Raw genomic sequence first — 12,194 nt, forward strand, 5'->3', positions numbered from 1 at the left:
ACTCAGAAACCCCCCCTGCGTGCGCTACTGGACACCCCACCACCACTGACCTGGTGATGGCTTGCACAGTTAAGACAGGTGTCTGCAGCTTGCCTTGACCCTCTCCTCAGTGCCAGAAGTTGGGGCTGGTTCATGCAGCTTGCGGTGGATCTTAGTCCTTGTGATTGGCCGAGTAAGAGGCTGCAGGTCCCATAATCACTCTTCTGCTCTCAATCATTCTACTGCTCTCCGCGGCTCGATGAAGCTGAACACATTGGCTGGGTACTATCCAACATGTCTGGGTCCAGTCCCAGCAAAGGACAGCAGTGCTTGTTAACCAGCGCCTCCACCGATAATATGCTAATGATGTGGCAATATGCTAATGACGCGGGGGCAGTGCGGTGCACAATGATCACAAAATCGTCCCACAGGGCCAGTCCGGCCCTGATGCTGTGTATCATTGAAGCCAGCAGTGGGGGTCTTTTTTCTTCAGCATAGCTGCTGCATAGAAAAAGGCAGCTGCTGTTCACCTGCCACCTCTGAATCAGGCCGATAGTTTGGTCTTATAATATGCTTTTGTGTTTGTATTTACTTTTTTTTTTTTTTTCATACACAAGATAGAGAGGTTTTTTAAAAAAAAATTTTTAGTTTTTTAAAGCTATTTGGAGATTGGAGTGTTAATAGCTTCTGTGCAAGCATAACACAAGGTCAGAAACATTGGTGTAAGTATCTGTCGGCCATAACCTGGGATCAAGAATCACAGTTGCTGATGGCACCTCCTTGTAATGCAGACACTACAGCAAATGGGCATGAATACAATATTTTAAAATCGTCTCTGATGTCAGCACTGAGCACTTCCAGCCTGTCTCTGTCACAGAGGGATACGGTTGGTTGACCTAAAGATGATCGACAGTCATTAGGTCGACACCACTAGGTCGACATACTGCAAGGTAGACAGGCGTCTAGGTTGACATGGGACAAGGTCGGCAGGTCGTTAGGTCGACACAAGCATTAGGTCAACATGGTCTAGGTCGACAATCAAAAGGGTTTTTTCACAGTTTTTTGAGCCAACATGTGCTGAAAGGTGGTATTTCATACCCTGTCATCCACTAGGGTGTGGTGGGAGAATAAAATAGTGTGCCCAAAGCACACAACGAGCCATGTGAGGGGATGCGGTGCACCTAAAACTGTGTCCATGTCGACATTCGGGTAAAAAAAAAAAAAACAGTGAAAAATCCCATGTCGACCTTTTGTGGTGGTGGTAACGCCGCATCCCGGCTTTGGGGGGGGGGGGGGGGTTAACGCTGCATACCCGACTTTGGGGGGTTATCACTACTTAACTGGCTTTGGTTCCGCCACGCTGCAGCCGCTTTCGCCCACCGCCACGCTGCAGCCACTTCCATCCACCACCACAGTGCAGCCGCTTCCGCTTGCCGCCCCGCTGAAGCCATTCAATATCGGGTGTTTGGGTGCGCGGTGATGTCACCCAAGAGCGACCCATGGCCGTCTTTACAGCAGTCAAAGCCACGGCCAGCCACAACCATATTTACTTCGGGCAGGCAGGAGTTGGTCGCTGCGGCCACAGCCACTAACTGATGTGGTCGCACGATCCGCGGCCTAGCCAGGGGGGAAAGCGCACAGATCTGAACCGGCTAACCGGAAAATGGCCCGGTTTCCCGCCGGGCCAATCTGCCCCTGCACACATCTCACAAAAAACTTAACCCCCAAACTACACATTTACCTTTTTATTATACAACATACAAAGCCAATATTATTTGCCCTTTCCCAAAGTAATGCTCCTAGCATTGTAGTAACAAGAATGAATGAACTTATTTGACCCTGCGTAGCGAATATATCCAATCATATTACAGGTACTGTAGCAGCAAGTTTTTTTTTTGTTTTTTTATATCCCTAAGCATCCTATGGGTTTCGGAATATTATATACATTAGGGTTTGGGGATGATTTTACTTGAATTAAAAAGCTTTTTCTGACGTGCATGTTTTATTCTAATAGGTACTTTGGGAATAACATGTTCCATTGGACATTCTGGGAAAGCTGATGCCTCTAATTTCCCAGGATACCCAAGCAGGGACACATTGGCATATCTATAATGGGTGCAAGGTGTGCAATGCACACGCTCTCCTGGTCCAGGGTGCTCTGAACTGTACACCATGCAACAATATAATTATACATACCCTTCCGGAGACCCAAAGTGGCCTTGTGGACCCGGGTCAGCGGCGGTGTAAAAGGGGTTAACTCATGTCCCTTTACACGGGACTTCTGCCCAGGTCCTGACCAGGGAAGAACACAGGCAGGACCTGGGTAGATGGCAGTGTAAACGGGTACACCGGGTCACCCAACCTGGCTCGCATTGACAGCAATGGGAGAAGCCAAACCTCAGTACCGCAGCATCCTGCGGTCAACATGGAGGTTGGGTGGGGAGCGCACACAGTCTCCACTGCTGTCTGCTGTACTCTGCAGTCAGCAGCGGAGGCAGGGAAGAGGTGAATGGATGCCTGTGTGCGGCATCCATTCACCTTGTGAACAGGGGCTGGCGGGGTGTACGGGTAGGCACCGCAGCGTAAACGGTGCAAATCCCGGATCCAATCATGCATGGATTCATGTTCCAAATGCTGGGTTATATCCAGGATTTTATTGTATAAGGAGTTTAAGTTACCTCAGCACAAGGATCTGTCTTCAGTCCATGTTTCTTGTTCAATGTCAGCTTCAGTGTTTCACATAATTGTTGGATTTCTAGTCAAATATTCCAAATTGTGTCTCTACCACAGATGCTGGTTTAGTCTGAGGCAATCTGAGAAATAATGAATGATGCATTGCACATATACTTCATACTCATTGCACACTTGGCAAGGGTAAGTGTGATGCCAAATATTGGATTCCTGCATGTAGGGAACCTCACAGTCATGCAGGGGGGTGGGCCTGTTGGTTTCATTGGTTTCATATTAAAAAAAAAAAAACCTTACTGTACTATAGATATATCAAGGGCCTGATTCTGGTTCCACTTGCAAAAGCAAATTATCTTTCTAATGGACAAAACCATGTGCACTGCAGGTGGGTCAGATGTGACATGTGCAGAGAGAGTTAGATTTGGGTGGGGTTTAAACTTCAAACTGATATCCATATTGCAGTGTAAGAATAAAGCAGCCAGTATTTAATCTGCACAGAAACAAAAGAACACCCAAATCTAACTCTCTTTGCACATGTTACATCAGGTTTGCCGACTTTAACATTCTCCTCTCCGGGAGAAGCCCGGAGAGGAGAGTTTCAGCAGCCGTTCAGGGGGCGGGGCTTACGAGTGACATCACTAAGCCCCGCCCCCATGCTGTTAAAAGCAGCTAATTCAGGGATCTCCATGGAGGGGGCGGAGCTAAAATGACGCGATTGTGCCGTTTTAGCTCCGCCCCCTCCTCTGTGACCCGAGGATTGCGGCAATTTAATGCCGCGATCCGGGGGTCAGCGGGGGTCCCCCCTGAATCCGGGAGGGTTGCCCACCCTTCCGGGGGCCGGGAGGGGGTACCCGATTTTCGGGAGACTCCCGGAAATTCCGGGAGGGTCGGCAACCCTGTGTTACATCTGCCCCCCCTGCAGTGCACATGGTTGTGTCCATTAGAAAGAGAATTTGCTTTTGCAAGTGAACCAGAATCAGGCCCCTAGCGTATTCATACAATACTGTAGTTATAGCTAGAACTTAATGTATTTTAACACTGTATAACAAAATTGCATTTTTAGGCCTATAATTAGGAACATAATTAGTAACACAGTTTAATGTTCTTAAATTTAATATCACAACAGACGTAAAATGACCTGATGACAGCGATTCCTCTATTTAGTATGATGTGTACATATTAATCACAATACAAAGTAAATATACAAATGCATTAGGGGCTCGCTCCATATCTACCATGCTGACCATTTAACAAAGGTTTATAGCAGTGGTGGGGAACCTCAGGCCCAGGGGCCGTATGCGGCCCCCGTAGACGGTCTGAGTGGCCCGCCCATCCGCCTGGGGGCTCTGCCGGGAGTCAAGTAGAGGGGAATTCTCATGAAAGGTCAGTAGTTCTCGCGATATTCCTCTTAATCAACAGCAGCCGGAGACTGTCAGTCCTATTCTTTCAGCGGCAGCCGCTGGAGCGTGGGACAGCTGCGGCAGTACAATTTGTAAGAGAAATTTTTACATATGGCCCCCGAAGGATTTTTTCCCCATACAAACGGCCCTTGGCACAAAAAAGGTTCCTCACCCCTGGTTTATAGTCACATTGGTGAAAATTGCTGATGAGACAGTATGATGGAATCCCAGGTTATGATGACCAACCTGACATACCAGTAATAGAAAGCATTGTTGTGAGGCGCCTCCCACTTGTTTTTTTACATCACAGTAATTATTAATTGTATCTTATTTAAGCAGGCTGCTCAGTCACTTGTCTTTAATATTAAGGAATATCCACAGGCGAACGGTCACGGAAACAGTTGTTCGGGATTCTAATAACTGAGGAAGGATTAGTAGCAGTGTGTATCTGTATGGGAGCAGCCTCACTGTGAGGCACACCAGGTAAGTTCCAACACTGCAGTTCACTAAATAGGATACTGGGAGATTTAAATGTCTAGTTTTTGTTTTTGTACTTTACATACTGTAGTGATTGACATGTTTTATGAACACTTTTAGAACTCTGCCTATTACTCTATCTGTGTAAAACTATAACTATACAATATATATATATATATATATATATATATATATATATATATATATATATATATATATATATAGGGTACAGATGAGGCGGCACTCGACAGACTTTGTTGCAGATAAAAGGATTTATTCCAACAGTTTCGGGGTTTCCCCCCTTCGTCAGGGACAGCAGTACACAAAATGGCAATGTATACACCACAATATATACCAAATACCGCACAATCCCATTGGTTCCCGCCACCCCCACAATCAAGACAATATATATATAATAATATATATATATATATATATATATATATATATATACACATAGATACATATGAATACATATGTTGTGATACTATCATTTCTCCTGTTTTCTGCTTTGTGGTCTATACAGCATCTTCTGGCTTTCTTATGTCTAGAGTCAGTGTTGGTTTACTGTAGTGGTGCCTGTACATATCCAGACTGCATCCCTCTAAAAACCTATATGATGGGATTATTAGGCTATAAGTACAAAACAGTGTGGCATACCTGTATGGTGTTTGGTATTTCTGTTTCTTTATCATAGGTAGGATGTATGAGGTATTACAAAGACAGGATTTTGATTAAATGGTGTATAAATCGAGTTATTTTGGTTATTTTCAGTGACTGTCTAGAAAATACATCTTTATTGCCAGTTAAGGGCTTTATTAGAATAGGATAATTGTTATTATGATTTACATCTATTGCTGGGCTAAACATGAATGAGGGAGTAACATAAATTTCATAATATAGGACAAAAGATGTAAAATACATAAATAATGTATTAAATCTAATTTAGTTATATTCACCATATTTACAATTAAACTAAGGATCATTGTTAGCACATGTTAAGTATTCAAATCCAGGTCACCTGTGTGGCTAGACATGTGACACAATGACTAGGAGCAGTTAATGACGGCTCACATATGTACCATTCATTGCCACAGAAGCAAAATTACCTCCAATCAACACAGGCGTTTTGTGAAGTCATGTTGTCCTGTAATTACAGCTGTTTGTGCACATGAAGGAATTACAAAGTGAAGTGAAACATCATTATATGCTGACAATGAGAAGCATGGCCAGTACACTTTATAGATACTGTAATGTTCAGGGCAGGTTTGAACAAAACACACTGTGGCCTGGCATCCATAGGGTTATGTGCTTTTTAACACCATTTTGATTTGCTTTAAAGGAGGTATCACTTGTAACCACAGCCCTAGACCACTGATGTAGGATAGTTGTTGGATAGGGCTATGGTAATGATATATACTACACCAGTGGTTCTCAAACTCGGTCCTCAGGACCCCACACAGTTCCAGGTTCCACATTTTCCAGGTCACCTGACAAGTGCACTCATGCATTCATTACTGACTGACACATTTTAAAAGATCCACAGGTGGAGTTAATTATTTCACTTGTAATTCTGTGAGGAGACCTGCAATACATGCACTGTGTGGGGTCCTGAGGACAGACTTTGAGAAGCTGTGTACTACACAATCATTTGATACGTACCAAATAAATGTAAATTATTGGAAGGTTCATGCCACATTATGTTGCATATAATGTAATAATAGGATTATATTACTACTTCATCAGTTACCACATGTTACTTTGTATGAGATAGCAGCTGTATTATATCCCGTTCTCACTGCAGCCAAATTCCTGGGTCTAGCATGTAGACCCGGGAATTTTCCTTTTAACACTGGATTTTTGGCAGTGTGAATGGGTCGCATACCCGGATCTCAGACACGGGTAAAACCCTTCTTTTTACCCGTGTCTGAGATCCGGGTATGTAGTCACGGGTTGACCCGTTCACACTGCCGAAAAACCCGTGTTAAAAGGCAAATTCCCGGGTAGAACTTCTTCACCTGGGAATTTGCCTTGCAGTGAGAACGGGGGTCCAGCGCGGCAGTCAAATGCCGGGGAAAAGCCGTGTATTTCTCACTCGCAGTTAGAACACGGTATTAGTAGTTCTTACCCAGTTTGCAGTAGTGTCTGATATTAGGCATGGCATGTACCTCTATCAGTGGGAGATGATAGTAGCCACACATGTATTGTTTATGAGGAGTGTCCTGCTAATTGTTCCCGATGCTGTTTTAGTTTTTAAGTTACTGTAATGTTAAGTTCTGTGCACCCTGTATTGTTCTAACGTGTGTCATAGTTACGGCACTGCCAACCGCTTGTGTACTAAAAATAATAATAATAGTAATACTAAAGGTGCGTACACACGGGGGCGATTTTGTGTAAAATGGCGGGAAATATGGTCGCTGAGCGACCATATTGCCCGCAATGGGAGTGTGCACCGGCGATATATCGCCGGGTGCGCACTCCCATTTTTGCCCCTGTGGTGATCGCTGGTCGCAGGAACATGCTCCTGCGACCAGCTGATTTCCACTGCTGGGCTCCCTCCGGCAGTTTCTTTTTCATCAGCGACCATCTCTGGTCGCTGATGAACAGGAGACACAGAGCAATATATTGCTAGCAATATATTGCTGAGAAATATATTGCTAGCAATATATTGCTCAGCAATATATCTCCCCCGTGTGTAATGCTGTGTACACACGGGGGCGATAGGGGCTATAATCGCTGGGAATATGGTCGCAGGCGACCATATTGCCAGTGATGGAAGTGTGCCCCGGCGATAAATCGCCGGGTGCGCGCTCCCGTTTTCAGCCCCATTGTAATGGCTCCCCCAGCAGAGGTTCCTTTTCATCAGCGACCATCTCTGGTCGCTGATGAAAAGGAGACACTGAGCAATATATTGCAAGCAATATATTGCTAGCAATATATCTCCCCCCAGTGTGTACGCACCTTAAGGGGCTTTAAAGTCAGTGGTTCAGAGATTATGGGGTAAAAGTATGCAGCATTGTTATGGGGGGGGGGGGGAGCAGCATCAGCACCATTATCTGCGCTAATACAGCCCCCCTCCCCCCCCTCAATATAAAGAAGAAGTGTGCCCTCATCATTATCATGTTGCTATCTTTAAGATTGCTGTGTATATTACATAACTTAGGGGTCTAATTATCAGATAATGGCCCTTATTCTAGTTCACTCGTAAAGGCAAATTCCTTCTCAAATGGGCAAAATCCATGCAGGTGGGGCAGATGTAACATGTGCAGAGAGAATTAGATTTGGGTGGGGTTTTACTTCAAAGTGAGATCTATATTGCAGTGTAAAAATAAAGCAGCCAGTATTTACCCTGCACAGAAACAAAATAACTCACCCAAATCTAAATCACTCTGCACATGTTACATCTGCCCCACATGCAGTGCACGTGGTTTTGTCCATTTGAGAAGGAATTTGCCTCTGCGAGTGAACCAGAATAAGGGCCAATATTTCCAGGATCTTCACTGAAAAAAGCCATTTTCAGAGGATACCAATGAATATGAAGTACGCGTAAGCCTGCTTGAAACTAAAACTTTGAAAGTTAGTCTGCTACCTTCTATGTTTGTGTTTGTGTGAGAAAGAGATGTAGTTTCACTCTCTGCCAGCAGATGGCAGTATTTTGGGTACTTGTGTAATATCTGGGCGCCCGATTGTTTGATTGTATGCCTTAACTTAATGACCAAATCGCATGCGATGCGATTGACGCGATTTTCCATAGGATTCAATGTTAAAATGGTCCTGTTCATTTCCCCACTATCCAAGTGGGCATAGAGTTGATTTTATATAGCGTGGTGAGCGCAGCGAGCCACCGAGCCCGAAGCGTGGCGAGCGGCCGCGGATTACTTAAAATGTATTCCGCGTCCGCTCGCCACGCTTCGGGCTTGGTGGCTCGCTGCGCTCACCACGCTATATAAAATCAACTCTATGCCCACTTGGATAGTGGGGAAATGAACAGGACCATTTTAACATTGAATCCTATAGAAAATCGCGTCGATCGCATGCGATGCAATGCGATTTTTCTGACCCGATCATAAAATCAGGCGTCTAGTTATTACACAAGTACCGTATTTTGTAGACTCACGGACACTAGACATATATATATAGATGATTCCACAAATGTACCATGGAGGGAATATATATATGAAATCGGCTGTGGTCCCTTAATTTCCAAGAGCAGCTGCAGGTCTCAGATAATAATCTCTGCAATTTAATAAAAATAAAAAAATGACTATAAATTATGGCCAAAAATATGGACCCACAGCCAGGCTTCCACAGCCATCCAGGCTACCTCATCAGTGCTATAAGTGTCATATAAATGAGAGGAAACACTTTATTTGCTTTGTGTTTGACTGCAGTTTTTTTTTTATTATTTTTTTTACGAGAAAATAGTTTACAGAAAGGCTGCAGTAGAAATACATTTTGCAATTGAATGCTCATTTAAAGTATAGTGTTAATGTGTATCATGTAGCCATGATCTGTGGTCCAGGTAGGCAAGGGATGCAGAGTTTGGACTATAAAGATTATTAGAAAATACAAAGAAGATATTTATAACTTATAATATTATATTTGTATTATTATATATTAGTTAACACTTACCAGCCAGCAAAAATGACAGAAGAACATAAGTTACAATGGGCCTTATTTTGGTTCATTCTTTCTGACAAAATCCTTCTTAGATGGGCAAAACCATGTGCACTGCAGGTGGGGCAGGTGTTACTTTTGCAGAGAGAATTAGATTTGGGTGGGGTTTTACTTCAAAGTGAGATCTATATTGCAGTATAAAAATAAAGCAGTCAGTATTTTCCCTGCACAGAAACAAAATTACTCACCCAAATCTAATTCTCTCTGCACAAGTTACATCTGCCCCCCTGCAGTGCACATGGTTTTGTCCATCTAAGAAGGATTTTGTCAGAAAGAATGAACCAAACTAAGGCCCAATATGTCAGCACCGTCCTACAGCCTTATGCTCCTGAATGGAGCAACACTTTATTTGCTCAGTTGAGCACCATCTAGTGGTGAGTAGCAGCATTAGCCATTTATTATATAGGATATTTAAATTCTCTTTAAATTATTCTAATTTTTTTTATAGTCATAGTTGTGTTATTCTAATTATTTTTTTTATGTCTAGTCTGGCTGTGATACTAGTCAGTGCCTCTCCAGACACTCCATAAAGCACTTCATGTAGATATTTGTTCAATTCAATTTTTTTAAGTGTTTTGGTGTCAATGTCGACACCTGAGCATGTGTACCCCCAACTAATGTTCTGCGTTCACTCACCATACTTCAGGCCACAGCTGTGCTCTGCAGACATTACCATTTCCAATTGGAGTACACCTGGATGGTAAGGTATAAAAAAGTACAAAAAAAGATTAGAAAAAATCACAAAAAAATCGCAACATCTCATATTCAGTAGAATTCCCATCTTAGTAAAATGACCCCGGTTTCCTGGAGTTGGGTAAAAAATAACTTAAAAAATTGACGTAAAAAACTACAGTCCAGTATATTCAGTATGCAACAAAATATTTCAGTAGACAAATATATATCCTATATAATTAAAGTACTGTATAATGCTGCTTCTCACCTCTATAGGGGGAGGAGGGAATTCAAGTGTTTTGCGCACCAGGGGCCACTAGATGACACCCAACAGAGCAATTCAAGTGTTGCCCCATTTTTTGACACTTTTTTACAGAATATGTATTTAAAACAATATTGCACTTTCAATAGGCATCCAAACAATAAAACCATATACCACAATATGATAATAATAATAATAATAATGATAGGAAGTAAACCAATGACCTCAGTGCTGTGAGCTATTAAAAGTAACCATTATGCAATCCATACTGTCCTAACACCATCCATATTGACCTGACTGGAGGGTCATGCACAAGCAGGAGGGACTGTTACTGGACAGGAATGCAGTCACTAACTGCTTACGGTATGGGCGGGAAGCTGAGCATTGCACAGCTGGCTTCTGTGGTTTTTTGTTAAATAAAAAATATTATCTATTCCTGAAATAAACAAGTAATTTGTTCACCCGTTATATTATATATGACATACACACATACTTTACTCCCTGTAGAACCTGTATATACCACAATTATACCTGTATTGCTGCACAAGAAAAACTAAAATATAACGTTAGGTCCATCAATATTTGGACATTCCACAATTTTCCTGATGTTTTACTAATTTTACTGATTTTAAATTAAATATTAAAGATACAATTGAAGTACAGACTTTCAGCTATAAATTAAGGGGTTGAACAAAAATATTGTACAATATGATTACAAATTGTAACCATTTTTATACATAGTCCCCTGTTTTCAAGGCTCAAATGTAATTGGACATTTTAACATAATCAGAAATAAAATATTAATTTTTAATAATTTGTCAAGGATCCTTTGCAGTCCTTTCCACGTTTTTACCTTAAAATCTCCAGGGTTGATTTTGCAGTAGGGTTTTGATCATTGTCCATCTGCATTGTGAATCACCTTCATATAAACTTTACATAATTCAACTGAATCTGAGCAGACATTATATTATTATTATTATTATTATTATTATTATTATTATTATGATTATTATATTATTTTATGAGGTGCCACAAGTGTTTTGCAATGCCGTATAAAGGAACAGTACAGGGAGACAAAACTTAATATTACAGTAAATGAATAACAAAAACAGAGTACAGGTAAAAGGATTGCCACAATTCATTTCACATTACAGCTCAAATGTAAGCAGCGAGGACTTGATCAATGTACTACTAGGGACTGGTGGTCAATGGAGATGAGCATGTGGACAAAGATGGTCCCTGAGTGTTTGAGTATGGGAGAGCTGTGAGTGAAATGTGAAGAGAAGAGGGCTTTGACAACAGGAGGAAAGAGGGTCCTGCTCTGAAGAGCTTACAATCTAGTAGGAAGGGTAGACAGACAGATTACATGTGGTGCAAGCAGGTGGGAGATGACTTGATAGCAGGATGTAAGCAAGCAGAGATAGTCAAGGCTTGTGGCAGTGGTCGGAGGACAAGCCTCAGGAGTTATGCAGCAGAAGGGTACGCTTTGATAAATAGCGAGTTTTCTTTGCCCTGTCTGAATTTATCCAGCTACTTCTGTTTTTTTTTTTTTTTTTTTTTAAACATTTTACATTATCACTAAATGCTAGTGACCTAGTGCCATTGGAAGCCATGCAGGTATATGCCATCACACTGCCTCCACCATGTTTTATAGATGATTTGGTATGTCATTTTAGTGTCTCATGACTGGTTTGCACCTTGTGTTAAACCCTCTATATTTGCTCTTGCAAAGTCTTCTCTTTATGTTTGACGGGTAATATTATGTCCACCTCCTTTTTTTTAAACATCAATATTTGATTGAATTTTGAATACAGGGTTACAGAATAAAGAAAAAAAGGGGGGTGGGTGGGAAGAAACAGGGGGGGGGGGGGGCAGGGGAGGTAAACATAGATTCTGTACATACCGTATATAAACAAGAGATATCATCATACGGTACACAATGAAAATAAAGTAAACATAAACAGGAACATCAATTAAAGTACCTACCATGATAGTAATGTAGATAAGATCTATAGTGGCCAAGTAAATCTGGAAAAAGC

This window comes from Crinia signifera, chromosome 2 (genome assembly GCF_055691185.1).
Source record: "Crinia signifera chromosome 2, ASM5569118v1, whole genome shotgun sequence".
NCBI classification, from domain to species: domain Eukaryota; kingdom Metazoa; phylum Chordata; class Amphibia; order Anura; family Myobatrachidae; genus Crinia; species Crinia signifera.